Consider the following 16,570-nt stretch of genomic DNA (forward strand, 5'->3'; position numbering starts at 1 on the left):
GTCTTTTATCGCAGATTTTTGATTCTATTGATTATAATCCTGATTTTCAAGATAATCAAAAACTTTTTTGATAAGTGAGAAATTTGAAATAAACTCTGATGTGATAAATAGTAAGATTTCGAGTATTTTTATATCCCTAAAACTAATAAATAAGACTCATCTGTCTGGAAAAAAGAATGATTCTTTCTTTTAATGGGTCTTCTCCTTTTCTTTCTTTGACACTTTCTTTATTTTCATATGAGTCATTTGAAGAAGAAAATCTCTTTTTGAGAGAAAGGGATGAAAAGGATTTTGATATTTCAACCAATTTTTCAGAAATATCTGCGTATGGATATACAAAAGTTATGGTATAATATAAAACAAATACTTATTTACTTATTCACCATCCATATTTTTTTGCCATATTTTTTTTGCAAAAAAAGGACATAAAATGAATGAGTAAAATATTCTTTTTCTGAAAAAAAGGAGGAAAAAAATGAAAAAAGAATTACTATGTTTGTTTCTATTCGGTTTATGGAATCATTTTGTTCTATTTTTTATTATGTTTTGCTCATTTTGGTTTGAAGATTTTCTATCGTGGAATTTGATTCTTTCACGAACAATTTCGAATTGTACATTTTTTTCTATGTGTTCTATCAACACAACATAGGTAGAAAAGAAAAAAAGCCCGCTATCGGAGTTGAACCGATGACCATCGCATTACAAATGCGATGCTCTAACCTCTGAGCTAAGTGGGCTCACATAAGAAAAAAACTGTTGAAATTCAAAAAATCTCAGATCTGAATTTTGAATTTCGATATTCTTTTCATATGTAAGTGAAACTATATAATTCATAGCTTTTTAGTTTGAAATCCCCTTTTTCAAGAAAAAAATAGTAAATAGTTTATTCATTATGATATGTTTATCATATGTTTCAATATAATGAAATTCAACTGAAGATTCTATATCTAACATATATTAAAATATGTTATATAAAATTTGAAAAGATTGGTCTTAATAAAAAATAAAAAAATAAAGAAGAATAGATAAAGATACAATCTGAGATTCGATTCAATCAATTTTTGAGTTTCATTTGAAAAAAAAAAAATGAATAAATTGAAAAAAAAAGATAAATATAGAACTCTCGACTATTTAATAATCAATGTATAGAACTTTAGACTGTTGAAAATCAATAATTAATTAATAAAATTATTTCTGACTAAAAAACTAAAAAAAATTTAAGAAATGAAAAAAAATAATTGATTTGAAACAAAAAGGAGTTATACTTATATATAAGTATTAAGTAATATATAAATGAATTTAATGAATTATCCGTTATAATTATCCGTGAAATTTCAACACCAAAGAATGAGCCTCAACTTTCAATCAATGAATATAGAGTCAAATCAAAGAATATTAATTCTTGGATCCTTTAATTCAATTTTATAAAGAGAATAGGTTTTTCTAATTTTTCAATTAGATTAAAAAAATGAAATACTCATACAAATCAAATAAAAAATGAAATAGAAAAACAAGGTCAATTTATGAGAAGTACGGAAACGATTATCCTTATAGCTATTCTTGCTATTCTATTAATAGGTTTAATCGTATTATTTTTTTACTATGAATTGTCTCCAGAGATGGAACAAAATGACAAAAACTTTGCTTCAGAAGAAGAGTTAAAAGAAGCAAAGGAGTTACAAATGAAAAATAATTTTTCAGAAGAAGAATCTCAATCAGATTATTCAGATTGTGATAAATATTATTTTATGGACGTTGTCCGTTATCCTTTTGGTGATTTCGATAGGAAATTAGCACACATCGTCGACCAAGTTGACGATTATACGTTTCAGGCCCGCTTCTGCGAGACTGATTCGATAGTGACGTGCTATCTATCTGATAAACTGTTGGATAATAATATCCAACCCTTGGTGGGGGGTCTGGTAAGATTGGAATACTTGGAATACTACACTGGTCTTAGATCAAGGATATATTATATCATTCAAGTGATAAATTCTAAGATCAGAGAAGGACCCCCATGGGTATGGTACATGGTTCGCGCCGAAATAATCGAGGAGGATGAAGAAATGTACGGAGACGAGAGGCTACTCTACGCCATGCTAGAGTCTGAACAACTCGTCCTTTGTAAAGTCAAGGATTATTTTCTCGATACTTTTTTTTATCCTGGAGATATCGTCCTACTTGAAGTAAACGAAACAAATAGGTCGTTTTATTATATTTTTGAAATTATGGATCCTTAGGAATTTTTTTTTTTTTTTATAGAATTTATGAAATCACAAGAAGCAAAATAGTATCATACCTGATATAAGAGAATCTGTGGATAAAATATTACAAATGCAGATAAAAGAGTGATTGAAGAGATCTATTTGATTTTTAAAGAATTATGATTAGTCCATTTGCGTCCCTATTTGAACAGTTTCTATGGATAAAAGAAATGTGTCGCAGTACCGACATAGTTAATATATAATCTCAGTAACCACGACAAAATGAATAATCATCGGTATGTGGTTAACGAATGACGGCAACACAAGCGTATATGGTTGCATAAAACTGTTGAAATTAATGTTTTTGGAAAAAGAAAAAAGTATTAAATGGGTAAATTAATTAAATGGTTAGATGAATGTATTTGGGATTTAGATAGATTAATTGTTTAATTTTTCAAGGAATGTTGGAGAGTGCAATCCATACACTCGATATTTGTGTTGTGTTAAATTATATATATCTTTTTGGATTTTTGTAAAAGGTCAACATATAGCCTATAAATGAGAGGTATGTCCATTTGTAAGAGTATCTTAACCTAATAGCATGAAAATTGATTGAAAATAATTCTTCTCTTCTCTTTCTCTATTTCACTAAATACTAAACAAAATAACATAAGCCTTAAATAGGCCAACAAAAACACATTCTAGTACGTACTGGAAAAATATATATATAATAGTGAAATGGATGACAACAATTAATTTCACACGACGACAATATCATCAATTTGCTACATTGTCCTTTACTAAGGTTAAAGTAGAATGGTCCTGCTGACCAGTGAATAGTAAGAGTGAGACTTATATGGTGCACGGTACACCTGAATTTTACAGACCGCGCTGTGGAGAAAACTGTATCAGATATTTTTCTATAAAAATGACAAGGCAAGGTCCACATATATTTTCCATGCAGTATTTCCGGAGCTGCTGCCCTTTCACGATTGAAAGGAACAAATTGAGATTGTCAGAAGTGGAAGCAAGGTTTTCTTTGTAAATTAGTTAATTTTGTAATCACATATTTTTTACTACTAAGAAAGATCCAGGCAATAGATATCTTTGTACTTAATAATGTTGGGAGGAGCAATTTGAATCATCACTTGTGATAAACAGAGATCATTTGATATCATTCAGGTCATATATTTTATAAAATATCATTAAATTTGATGTATCTTCACTGTGTAATAAATTATTTAAATTTTAATGGTTCTTGATGCATCATTAAATAATACTTAAATTAATTACATGAAATTATTTAAATTTTAATGGCTCTATATGTTATATAACATATGTATTAATTTAGGTGCTTGATAATTGTACCCCAACCAAAATCTCCGAGCGCGTCCCCCAAGTAGTTTAACAGAAAAAACTTTCAATCTTATCTAACTTTCATTTCCAGCGTTAATATCCAAACATATAAAGCTATGTTTATATCATTTTATAATGCTACTCACAAACATTTAAACCTCTATCTGCAAGCATTGAAATTCTAAATCTGTATAATTTTAACTCCTAACTATTTTTGTTTTCAAGCCAAAAACAGAAATATTCCTTTCACCCATTTTTTTTATTTTCTTTCTGATTATTGTCATCCATTTTCTCGACGATCCGTGATCAATTTTGCGAATCTAAAAATATGAATATTTTTTTACCCGATTTTCTCTTTCAAATGAGATCCATGAAAAATAACTTTCGAGTTATATTTGTGTCGTAATTTTTTTTACCACTTTAAATCTCTGTGACTTTCAGTTTTTTTTTTAATTTTACTTCAAAATAATTTAAACCTCTGTTTACAAGCATATAAATCTCATTAATAACACTTTAAATCTCTAGAATATAACATATAAATCACATGTACAAAGAATTTAAACCTCAACAATAATACTTCAAAGCATATAAATGCCAACAATAACACTACATTTACAAATCTCATGTACAAAGCATATAAACCTCATGTACAAAGCCTTAAAAATTTTAATGGCTATAGAGTGAGTTTTAGGAAGATTTAAAAACTTGAAAATTTAAAGTGCTGATGAGTTTTACTTTAAAAAAAATAAATGACTTTAAAATTACTCAAAAGTATTTTTTCATGAACAAAGCATATAAACGTTCGTATTTTTAGATTCGTAAAATTCATCACAGATCGTCGGGAAAATAAATTATAATAATCAGAGAAAAAAAAAGTGGGTCAAAAAAAATATTTCTTTTTTTGACTTGAAGACAAAAGTAGTTGAGAGTTAAAACTATGTAGAAATGCTTTCAGACAAATGTTTATATGCTTGCAAATAACATTTTAAAATGTTATAAACATAGCTATATATGTTTGGATATTAGCGCTAGAAATAAAAGTAAGACAATATTGAAATATTTTTTCTGTTAAACTACTTCGGGAACAAGCTCGGGTATGATGATTCGGAATACTAGAACATTTCTCACAAAAGGCAACACCTTTCGTGATTCCAACTAGAATAAGCCCTAGCATTTTCTCCATTCCAAATAAAAATTTAGTTATTTATTTAGTAATTAAAGTTGAAATTTAAATTGAAGATTTAATGAATGACATGTAGCTGCAACAAGTTGACAGTATGCAAGTCGTCTATCTTAGTTATTTATTTAGTTATTTGATATCCAAGTCGTCTATCTTAGATATTGTTCATTGTTATTTGTATGCGATTGTGTCGTCCTTTTTAATCCAAATAAATTGTTGGAATATACACCATGACAAGTTAACGTGTGTCATAGAAGATCATAATAATATTGGTGAACAAGATAGAAGATTATTAAAGATTTGTTTACCTTCAATGTAATATTTAGGAAAAGAAAAAATGTTATTATGGAAATAGGTTTCTGTTAGGAAATATTCATTTAAAGCAGCTAAGATTAGCCATGAGATTTATATATATAATGGAGTGCTCGCCATAAAATGTGATATACAAAAACACTTTGTAATTTTATTCTGAATTAATAAAACAATGGGAGGGAAGGGAGCTTAGTGAGAGTGATTGTGTTCGTATTTTCTATTATACAATTCTAATATTTTTGTGATAAATCATTGTCCCGAGGCTATAGTCCGACCATCATAAGGAGGCTAATCATTACACTGGTTATCTTTAGGATGGAATATGATACCCCATATTTGTGCTACAATATGTAGGGAGTTGACAGACACATTCTCATCAAAGTTTCTCAGTCGGTGAACCATCATGACAAGAGAGCACGGTATACTACTAAATTGAGGATTCTTATATGCACAGTAAACCGTATGGTCATCGATCTTTAATGATGACCTTGTAACCAATTTTTTTGCGGGTATATATATTGTTTACTGTTTGTGTCAAGATTGAACCGGATTTGAATATTTAGACAGTACTCTCGTTGTATTCAGTCCGACTGTAAATCTAATTTTTGACATACTCGAAAGCAACCACAGCTAGTATATATGTAGGCACACTGTACTATATACACTCAGCTCTAGTATAATTATTTTTTCTAAACGGACACTCAGCCCAAGTATAATTATACTCGATTTTATTGGCAATAAAGAATATATAAACATAAATAATTAAAATCATCATCTGTTGACATCTGTTCAGATATTACGAATATTGCAGGGTACACGTGCAAAAATGAACAATAAAAGAATCGAGTCCGTACAACTTTCAGCGGGGCAGGATACATTGTATTTAATTCAGAGCCATAGACGATCATGTTTGCATTAAATGGGAGATGTTCACGTTTGGCAGTGTGTACCTTTCGTTTTCTCTATACAGTCAGAACATCGTACTTTTTCTTTTCTTTTTCCCCAATTTGTACAGTATCTGGGATACTGTTTGATAATGAAATGTGAGATTGAGTCACGTGAACACTGGTCTCCATGTTTTTCCTATTTTGTTTTGTCGGTTCATAAAAAAAAAAAAAAGTGATCAAATAAACTACAGGGCAGGTCGTTTGCGTTTGATCCTTATCCAGAATGGATTGTACCTCCTGAGAGGCTATTAGTCATGGTTTGTATTCATTTTTCCACTGTTGTGGACAGTGATCAAACAAATAATGGTACCCCATATTTGTGCTACCAACGAGTTTCATGGGTCCAGAAAATTTTTATCAGGTCTTGTACACACTATAATTTTGTAATTCGACCTTTTGTTTTAACCCCATGAAAACCCTCTCCTAGAGTAGAATTTAGCCTTTATAACATGTACCCATAATTTATTGTTGGATATATCCAGCCGGATTCACACCTGTTGTCCCTTGGTTCAGGCAGTACAATTTCTTGTATAACTGTGATATGAAATCACGTGGTCATAAAAAAAAGATTTCAAGCGCACAATTCTATTGTTCTAGGAGATTTTTGGGTACCAGATTTATCCATATTCAATTATCTATTCACTTTCATGATAACTACATATTCTCGGCAGGTGGTTTACGTATACTTGTGTGTCCATCTGTCTCCAACTTGCACTGTAGCTAGCATTTCAAATATTGCTGAATAGGTGTGTTTTGTAACACATATATCAAATAATTACTTATTGTGCCCAGGATAAGATCATAACGTAATTTGATATCAATAATTTTAGATCTAGCATTTATATGAAAATGACCAGTCTTTGCATGGTTTGTTAACGCGGGAGCAATGTGTCTTGGTTTTCTCTTTAATAATTGAAATTTAGGACCACTTCATGGATTTTATGAATATATGGGCCATATCTTAGTTTCAATGATTATCAAAATAAACATTTGAGTACCAACCTTATTCTATTGGATTATCGAGATGAATTGAAGTTGAAAAGAGGTTCCAATTAAAGTATTTAATTTCCTAAATTAACCTAACTTAACCTTCTTTAATTCAATTACCTATTCTATTATCATGGTAGCTATATATTATCTGCAGGTGTTGTACTTGTGTGTGTACATTTCAGTCCATCTTGCACCGTTCCTAGCACCCTATCTAGTATTTCAAATATTGCCGAATAGGTATGTTCTATAAGATAAATATCAAATAATTATTTATTATTTGTACCCAAAGTAGTATCATAACGTAATTTGAGGTCAATAATTTTACAAACTAGATCTAACATATATACCAATGCCAAGTCTTTGCATGGTTTGTTCACATGAGATCAATGTCAAAAAAATTTATCACGTGCCATTGGCAAATAAGCCGAAGGCAATTAATTTTTTTTGAACATAATTCATACTCGTGATACAATACTATTGACAAATCGGAGGCAAATTAACTTCTAGTGACAAAAAATCTTATTAATTGTGTAACACCACAAATTTGTCCTCTTCGTATTATTTGTTACTGTTATTATTTTGGATATGATCAATAAATTTTGGTAATACATAAATACAAAATAATTTGTCTCACGGTATAAATGTTGTACAACACCAACAAATTTTGTGTTACGTGCAGAGTTTTGTGTGATGGTTAAGTTATAAGTGGATTATTTATGAACAAATATTTATATTTTCTTATATTTTCTATTTCAAATTTTCATAATTATCTGCAGGTGATTTTCTTTCGAATAATTGACATTTAGGACCCCATATTAGATCTTATGAATATGGACCATATCTTGGTTTCTGATTATCAAAACACTATATTTTTTAGGTTTTTAATTAACAAATAAGAACATTTACAATTGGATTGATGTCTCTTGGTTTTCTTTTGAATAATTGACATTGAGGACCACTTCTTGTATCTTATGATATGGGCCATATCTTGGTTTCGATGATCATTATAGCACTATCTTTTTTTGGTTTATAATTAACTAGTAATAATATTTACAAGTTCTAGTAGCAAAACTTGTATAATCATTTTAAATAAGTTTAAAACTTGGGCATTAGCAGTAACAATTAATTCATAACAACTCAAAATAACACCTCGCAAGCAGCAGGCTATGGCTGTACCAGTTATATTGTCTAGGACTGTTACTGACTGTCATGAACCATCAGTTTGATATGCTTCTGTATTTTGGCCATAACTTCTACATACGGCACTACAACACAAATACAGTCTTCTAACAGATATAAATGACTTTATTAACAAATTTCCTACCACTAGAGACCGACATGATAGATGAACTGGTCAATGTTCTATCGGTACAAGAAGGTTTTACTTTATATAGAATAATTTATTTATGTAATTTGCCATAATAACCAAAAACATGCATACAGAAAACAATATACAGTATTTGTTTCAACCAACATACAAACAATATAAATTAAATAACATACAACATACAAAAATATATACAACTTCATCATAAACATAAGCAAGAGAACAATGTACTATCCAATTACTTAAATATTCCTTTGTTGTCTTTGTTCAACATAAAAAAAAAAAACATACAATAGGGTGGTGCCTATGTTCAAAACCAAACAACATAAATAGTTCACAACACTAGAAACTAACAAAATTAATTAATAATAATCATAATGAGGGGTCCTTGGTTGATCTGGACCGTAATCCTTGTAAACTAGCACATCTTTTGATTTAGTAAATTAAGTGGGCTATTCGCCTGGTACTAAAAAGACAAACAAGTCGTTTGTATAATTGAGAATGATATATGAACCACAACAGTTAAGTCCTTTGTTTTTTATTTACATTGGAATGTGTGTGCCAATGTTCAGGTGTATGCTACACCTTCTAACTTATAATAGCGCACACTTCTTCTCTCTTGGCCCCGTTTTGCTCTTGAATGTTGCAACCATGAAAATCTACTCTTCTACATTAGATCATATTTTTACAAGCTCAACTATGATACCAAGTTGCGATCCGCACGACCAGCCTGGGGGCATTGAACTTATCGAACAGTTAACAAAAAATGCCCACCTAATCCAAGAGATGGTTTTGGATGAGATACTAAAAAGAAATTAAGAAACTGAATATTTGCACGATTTTATGAAAGGAGAGAGAGAGAGATTTTTTCAGGGACCAAGTGCCAATAGTAGACTATGACAAGGTGAAGCCTTACATAGTGAGAATAGCAAATGGAGAAAATTCTAATATTATCTCTGCAAAGCCAATTGTAGAGCTTCTTACATGGTATTTTTTTTAATTAATTGAGCTGATAATATACTATTAAAGAGTTTAGACAATATTTTGTTCCTTACATTAGCATTATTTATTTTCATTTTTTTATGATTTATTAATTTGGAGAACACTTATTTTGATGTGGAAAATTAGATATATATACCACACACAAACGTCGCTTTTGTTGTTCTTAACAAATTATGTCAGTTTTGTTATAACAATATATTATTGTTATATCTTTTTGCAGCTCTGGTACATCTGGAGGGCAATCTAAGCTGATGCCATCAACCCAAGAAGAGTTGGATAGAAAAACATTTATGTACAATATTTTGATTCCTGTAATCAACAAGTGAGTTGCAATTTTTTCATATACTCCTGTGCGAGCACAAGTGTTTGTGTGTCTGGGTTGTGGGGGAACGTGTGTGTGTGTGAGTGTACAGAGAGATGGAGAAAGTGAGAGAGACAGAGAGGTGAATTTTTACATAGCGCTTAAAATGTGCACCATATTAAAATGTCCTTGAAGGCCAAATTTTACATTATTTTTGGAAAAGTCCTAAAATGATAGTATTTTGTTTTCAAAATATGTGAAATTTTCTCTCCAAGTACTTTTAAATACATGAAGAAACATGCTGAGTAGTTCATATCAACTATGTGAACTTTGAAATCTGAAATCGCAAAAATGAATTCAAAAACAAGCTAATAGTACTTAAGCCTTGATCATACACAATTTACTTTTGTACACTCATATATTATGTGGTTCCTCTAATATTCGTACGGCCCTCTGAGCTTTGACAATTTTGTAATATAAGAAATTGTCTACTAAATTGCAAACCATACGATATATAATCATTCATCCAAAAATCCTCAACAATAAATAAACAAGGGGTTGCGAATCTGGTGATTTTTTATTTTTCAAAACAGTGGCTGTTGGGTTTATTCTTCTTTGAAAGATGACAAGAAAAAAAAAATCGGCAACTCATGAGCTATATAATTCGTGTTTTGCAGATATGTCAAAGGACTAGAAGAAGGAAAAGGCATGTATCTCTATTCTATTATTAAGCACGTTGAGTGTCCGATCCGCCAACGGCTACGATTGAAAGATGAAACTTCGGATTTGATCTCAGCTCTCCAATTACATATTTTGTCTTCTTTTGATTAAATGCATCTATTTTATGTATAGAAGTCTAAATTTAGTTAAAAACATACCCACCACATATGCTGCCACACGATACGTTATAATTAAAATTGAATAAATTCTGAAATTTAGCGATATATTTATCTGTTTCCTTTTTTTGTTTCCATATTTCTCATTTTCAATTGAGAAGACTCCACCTTCCATTTTCTTATTTATTGCTTCATTACTTCTTCGTTTCTATACGGATCACAATGTAAATCATTTTTTTTTATTTGCTTATTTCTCTTTCTTTGTTTCTATACATATTGGTGTGGGCAATTTAGAATATATTTCCAATATAGAATATATCAATATGTGTGTGTGTGTTCTAAATTGAAAACAAAGAAGAATATAAATTGGAACGTGTGTGTGAATATATATTTTTTTTATAATATGTGTGTGTGTGTATATATCCTATACATGCACACGATAACACTTTTTATTTATGTTTTTTGATATCATATTTGTTACGTTAAGAAAATTTTTATAATAGAAAAATAATAATAATAATGAGAATGTTTAAAAAAAAAATATATATATATATATATATTTTGTTGTAGAACTAGGAGTTGAAGATTAAAACTGTCACACCCCGCGGCCACGGGTCGTAACAGTCCCCCGCCGTAAGCATACAACGCCGTGTATGCTTACAAGGCTACTCACATTTCAAACCAAACAACAAGCAATTCAAACAAGTTTCTAATATATATATCAGAGTACACAGTCTGGTCAGCATATAATACAACAAAAGTATCTCATCCGGATACCAACCACGAGGCCTACCCTAAATCTATACAACAAAAGATATCTAGGGTCATATACTGGTAAGCTACTAAGGCTTACTACTCTCGTGCCTCTCCGGAATCAGTCACACCAATACCTGTAAAATAACGGGGAAGGTGGGGGTGAGAATAAATTCTCAGTGCGAATTTGCCACATTTGAATTATTGGACTTGCAATCAAACTCTATATTCAATAATGAAACCCAAACAACAACAATGCAAACAGTTATATAAGAAAACATAAATAACAGAATGCCACTACTCGACAACAGTTAATCAACCTGAAACACAGTTTACGGAATTTCCAAGATGAATCTCAAACACAACATATATTTTGGCTTAACTCGATTCCTAACTCAGTTCAGTAGGGCTTGTAGCAATTACAGATGTTCTTTCGAGCTGAACCTTTATCAAACCCACATCTGTAGGGTTGCTGACACCTACAGATGGCCAACCGCTGGACCCTTTATCTGACACCCATCTGCAACCGCTTGGCTTAACAGTTTATTAAGGTCTGGTTCAAATCATGTAAAGAAAATCCACTTTAGAATCGTTTCCAATATTCGTCATATTCAATCGACCGTTCAAATGCATTAACACGTAGGAAAATGCTACCGAGCCATAGACGTTACACAAGTCAACCACGATTTCCAATCACACATCTCATAACATAATCACCCTCCCTCGTCCCAACCGGTACTGGGAATATCGAGGGCCGTTCACCTAAGGCCATTTAGGATCCTGGGAATCCAAGTCAGCATACAGCCCGACTTGGCAAATTCATTGGATCCAAGTGCTTAACTTCGTAAATCCATTCACATACATTCACATATTCAATCCAATCGTGGTGACTTTCAATCAAAATCAGATCATGATAGATCGATACTACCTATAACCATACCAGCATGCAAATCATTCAATTCAGATCAATTCGAGTTTAATTTGATTGGGCGATGCAGATGCTCTACACAATTCAGTGATGCAATCAATGATATTCAACATGACAAACGAATACACAGTTTAATTCCTGAAAATAAAGTATCAAACAAGTCCAAGAATCCCGCACCTTAGTATGACGAGCGTACCGCTTAATTTAAGGATCGGACGTCTCGTATGGTCTCGCAAGTTCTTGCTCGACCGAGCCTACACCTATATCATACGTATACTTGGTTTAATTCGGGTTCAGTGGTCTATACGTTTACTTAGGGCTTGTACAGTCCTAAATCAGTTCTCATGGTTTGGTATCGATTCTTTTCGGTTCCTTCTTTCTTACCAAAATCTCACCAAACGGTACACAATTCCTTCTAGGCCCTCTAGCCTTATACTATTTCACTTTGGTAACCATCAATCACCGCTTTACTACTTTGGTTCTCGGTTCATTTCAATTTACCGTTTGGTTAACCCTAATTTGGTCAAAATCTCAAATCAGTCGTTAAATGTTCTAGAAATTCACGATCAGGAGGCAACCCTACCGATTACAAGTCTAATTGGTCGGGTTAAGCAAATCAAATCACGATTAGGCCAACTTTCAATTTTGGCACGAAACCCTAGAAATCAGATTTCATAAATCGGAAGAAATCGGGAAAAAGAATGACAAACAAACTAGTAAGAAGTGTAGAGGAACTAGTCCTCGAGCAATTCGAGCACAAATCTCGGGTTTAAAACGAGAATCCGAGAAATCGAGAAAATTCGAGGTTTCGAAAGCAAAAAGGAGAGAAAGAAATACCAAATAGAAGGGTTCTGAGAGATCCTCGGCTGCTTTCTCGGTTCCAAACTCGATTTCTCGCAACAATCGGGAGTCTGAACGAAACGGAAACTCACGGGATCTTTTCCTTCTCTCTTGGACGAATTTCACTTAGAAATGGGGAATGGTGGAAGAGAGAGAGAGAGAGAAGGTTTAATTTGGGTTTTAGGGTTAAAATTACCCTGAATGCGGATTAGCCAATCCGCACTGCGGGTTACCTAATCCGCACTCGAGACTTAGTCGGTTGTCAGCCGAATCCAGGAAAAGTCCGAGCCTACTGCGGATGAACCTGATCCGCACTGCGGTTCACCCTCATCCGCACTCACTACTTAGCCGATTTCAGGAAAATTCAGTGCAATACAGAAATTCATGAGTGCGGCTAAACTCATACGCACTGCGGATCCCTCACCCGCACTCACTACTTAGTCATTTTTTTGGCAAAATTCCAGAAAAAGCCTGAGCCACTGCGGATGGCTTCCACCCGCACTGCGGTCAACCTAATCCGCACTGGGGCTATAAAATTCTGAAATCTCGAAATTTCGACGCGGTTTCAATTCACAATTAACTTACTTATTTAGGGGAACCTTAATTAAGGTTTAAACTTCCATTTTATTAACACAATTAACTTGATTCTTTCTCTTAATTCATTTCAATTTAATTGTAAAAATTTCGTAACGTAACAAAAACAATTATAACATAACATTAGTCTGAAATTTCGAAACAGTCAGACTTAATCAAATCTTGAAATTTATACCTTACATAAATTAAAGATTTATTAAGAAATATGGAGATTTTTATATACATATCTATATATGTATATTCTTCTTTTAGTAATATCAAACAAGTGGAGGGTCTATTTTGAAAAATGTCCAAAATGCATGTAAACAATTCAACCCTCTCTCTCCCTTCGTTGCTCCCTTGTGTGTTTGCTGCCAAAAGAAAGAGAAGGAGAGATCATCTCTTCTCTCTCAAAAATCGACCAAGAAACCTTGAGAAATTGAAGAAAAAAATGGAAATTGTTGAGAATCTCTCATTCTAGTGGCCATCTAGCTTCCCCATTGGTACTCCCTTTCTCTCCTCTCTCATCAAAAATCTGAATTTTATCTCTATTGCTAGGGTTTTGCTCAAATCTGAAATGTTTGTATAAATGATGAGTAATCTATCTCCATTATGCTTCTAGGTTGTTAATTTAGTGATTCTCTTCTCAATTCTATCTTAATCTTGATTTTCTATCTAGGGTTTGGTTCAAATCCGAAAATTAGAGAAATATTTTGATTTGTCTAGTCTAATCCAACAAACAAAGGTATTGATTGGTAAGTTCTTCTCTCACTCTCTTAATATCTGAAATTAATTTGGTGTTGATCTCTTTTCTTTGTTCCCTCTTTTGTGTATGGTGATAGTTAAACAAAGTCATAATATTTTTGAGGAAGTGCTAATATTGTCTCTGAAAGGCTTAATATTTATTGAGTATGGTGATAGTTAAACAAAGTCATAATATTTTTGAGGAAGTGCTAATATTGTCTCTGAAAGGCTTAATATTTATTGAGTATGGTGATAATTAAACAAAGTCATAATATTTTGATGAAGTGCTAATATTGTCTTCGAAAGGCTTAATATTTATTGAGAAAGGCTTGATCACTTATTCCAAAATGGATTATCTTAAGGAAAGTATATAGAAAATAATATCACTCAAGTAAGCATATCAATCGTCGAACAAATATTGAATTAAGTATATATGTTAATATAGGTGTAGGCTCGGTTGAGCAAGATTTTGCGGGATCTTTCGAGACGTCCGAACTATAAGTGCGAGATACGCTTTTCATAATCAGGTGCGGGGTTTCTGGACTTGTTTGATATTTTATATTCAGAATTAAACTGTGTTTCGATTGACATGTTGATTATTGATTGAATTGCATTATCGGATTGTGTTGCATATGCATTGCATTGCCCAAATAAGTGAAACTTGAATTGTTTTATCTGATTGATTTGCATGCTGGTATGGTTATTAATTGTGTTGATCTGAATGATCTGATTTTGGAATTAAAGTCACCGTGCTTCATATCACCATTGGTTGGTGGATATGGTATTATTGTTATCCACCGTGATGACGTTACCCAGGGGGTGAAATCGAATTTGTCAAAGTCTCTGCAGAGACTTTGATGCCCAGTGTTCTAAAGCTTTAGATCGTCTGGCCCTCGGCAGTTCCCAGTACCGGTTGGGACGAGGGGTAAGTGAGTTTGTATTATGATTGTGGTTATATGTGACTTGTGCATCAGAGGCATTACCCAGGGGGTAATGCATTTGGATGGTCAATTTGCTTTATATGGATTTTCTGGATGTGAATTGAAACCAGACTTTTAATTAAACGGTTAGGCCTGTAATTACAGATGAGTGTCATGAGAAAAGGTTTTACCTGGCGCAGCCGTCTGTAGGTGTCTGTAACCCTACAGATGAGAGGGAACGAATTGGGGTCCAGATTGGTGGAACATTTGTAGTTACTACCAGATATTCTGAAACCGAGTTAAACCAAATATTGTGTGATTGAATTTCATCTTGACAATTCTGAATTGTGATTTCATTTGGATGTATGTTGTTGGATTTATGCATTCTTGTTTATATATGGTTATAAACTGATAGGAGCTTTATTTGTGTTTTATTTTTGAATATAATCTGTGATTGCAAGTCCAGGAACGATTTGTGGCAATTTATCGCACTGAGAATTTATTTCTCATCCCCTCTTTTGGGTAAATTTTTCAGGTGCTGGTTCGGCTGATCCGGGAGAGGCACGAGGTCGGTAGGCCCTGGTTTCACCGCTGCCTAGCTTGTCTGGTATTGTGACATTAGAGATTATGTATATAGTTATGTTTTGGTTATATATATATATTCTCTATGTCATTTTGTGATGCGTATCCATCGAGATACGGGTTTTGTATACTGTAACCTGACCAGCTGGGATTTGTGATCTGTTTATGTTATTTATTGGTTTTGTTTGTGCGTTATGTTTTACTTTCTATCATATCGTAATTGCCTAGTAGGTATACGGGCAACCGTATGCCTACGGCAGGAGCATCTGTCATGCCTCGTGGGCCTCGGGGTGTGACAATATTATATGTTGATTTTGAATTGTTGTACGATATTTGATATTAGATTCGAATCAAGCTATTATTTGATATCATTGGTACTTAAAAATATAAAATCATCACATCATCAAATTGTTATTAGAGATCACGATTAAAGTTAATTAAAAATACATAATCATATAAATTTTCTATTAACATGTGTTTTAATTTTTAGATAATTATTATTTTCATTGATATATTTGATTCTTATAATATGTTCCCGTTGCAACGCACAGGTATGATACTGGTATATATCCTATACATACACACGATAACACTTTTTATTTATATTTGTTGATATCATATTATATGTCGATATTGAATTGTTGTACGATAATTGATTTTAGATTTGAATCGAGCTATTATTTGATATCATTGGAACTTAAAAATAAAGAATCATCACATCATCAAATTCTTATTAGAGATCACAATTGAAGTTAATTAAAAATACATAATCATA

General features: G+C 32.2%; 1 long non-coding RNA gene and 1 other non-coding gene across 2 annotated transcripts; one reads left to right on the forward strand and one right to left on the reverse strand.

Moving 5' to 3' along the window:
- Window positions 1–664: 664 nt before the first annotated feature.
- On the reverse strand, window positions 665–737 carry TRNAT-UGU (transfer RNA threonine (anticodon UGU)). Its single transcript has one exon. It is a non-coding gene; the product is annotated as a tRNA-Thr (tRNA).
- Window positions 738–9,193: 8,456 nt separating this feature from the next.
- Window positions 9,194–10,319, forward strand: LOC144554116 (uncharacterized). The gene is made up of 3 exons (XR_013511542.1): window positions 9,194–9,303; window positions 9,539–9,640; window positions 10,297–10,319. It is a non-coding gene; the product is annotated as an uncharacterized LOC144554116 (long non-coding RNA).
- Window positions 10,320–16,570: the final 6,251 nt, after the last annotated feature.

The sequence above is a fragment of the Carex rostrata genome, chromosome 5, assembly GCF_964058835.1.
Source record: "Carex rostrata chromosome 5, lpCarRost1.2, whole genome shotgun sequence".
Taxonomy (NCBI): domain Eukaryota; kingdom Viridiplantae; phylum Streptophyta; class Magnoliopsida; order Poales; family Cyperaceae; genus Carex; species Carex rostrata.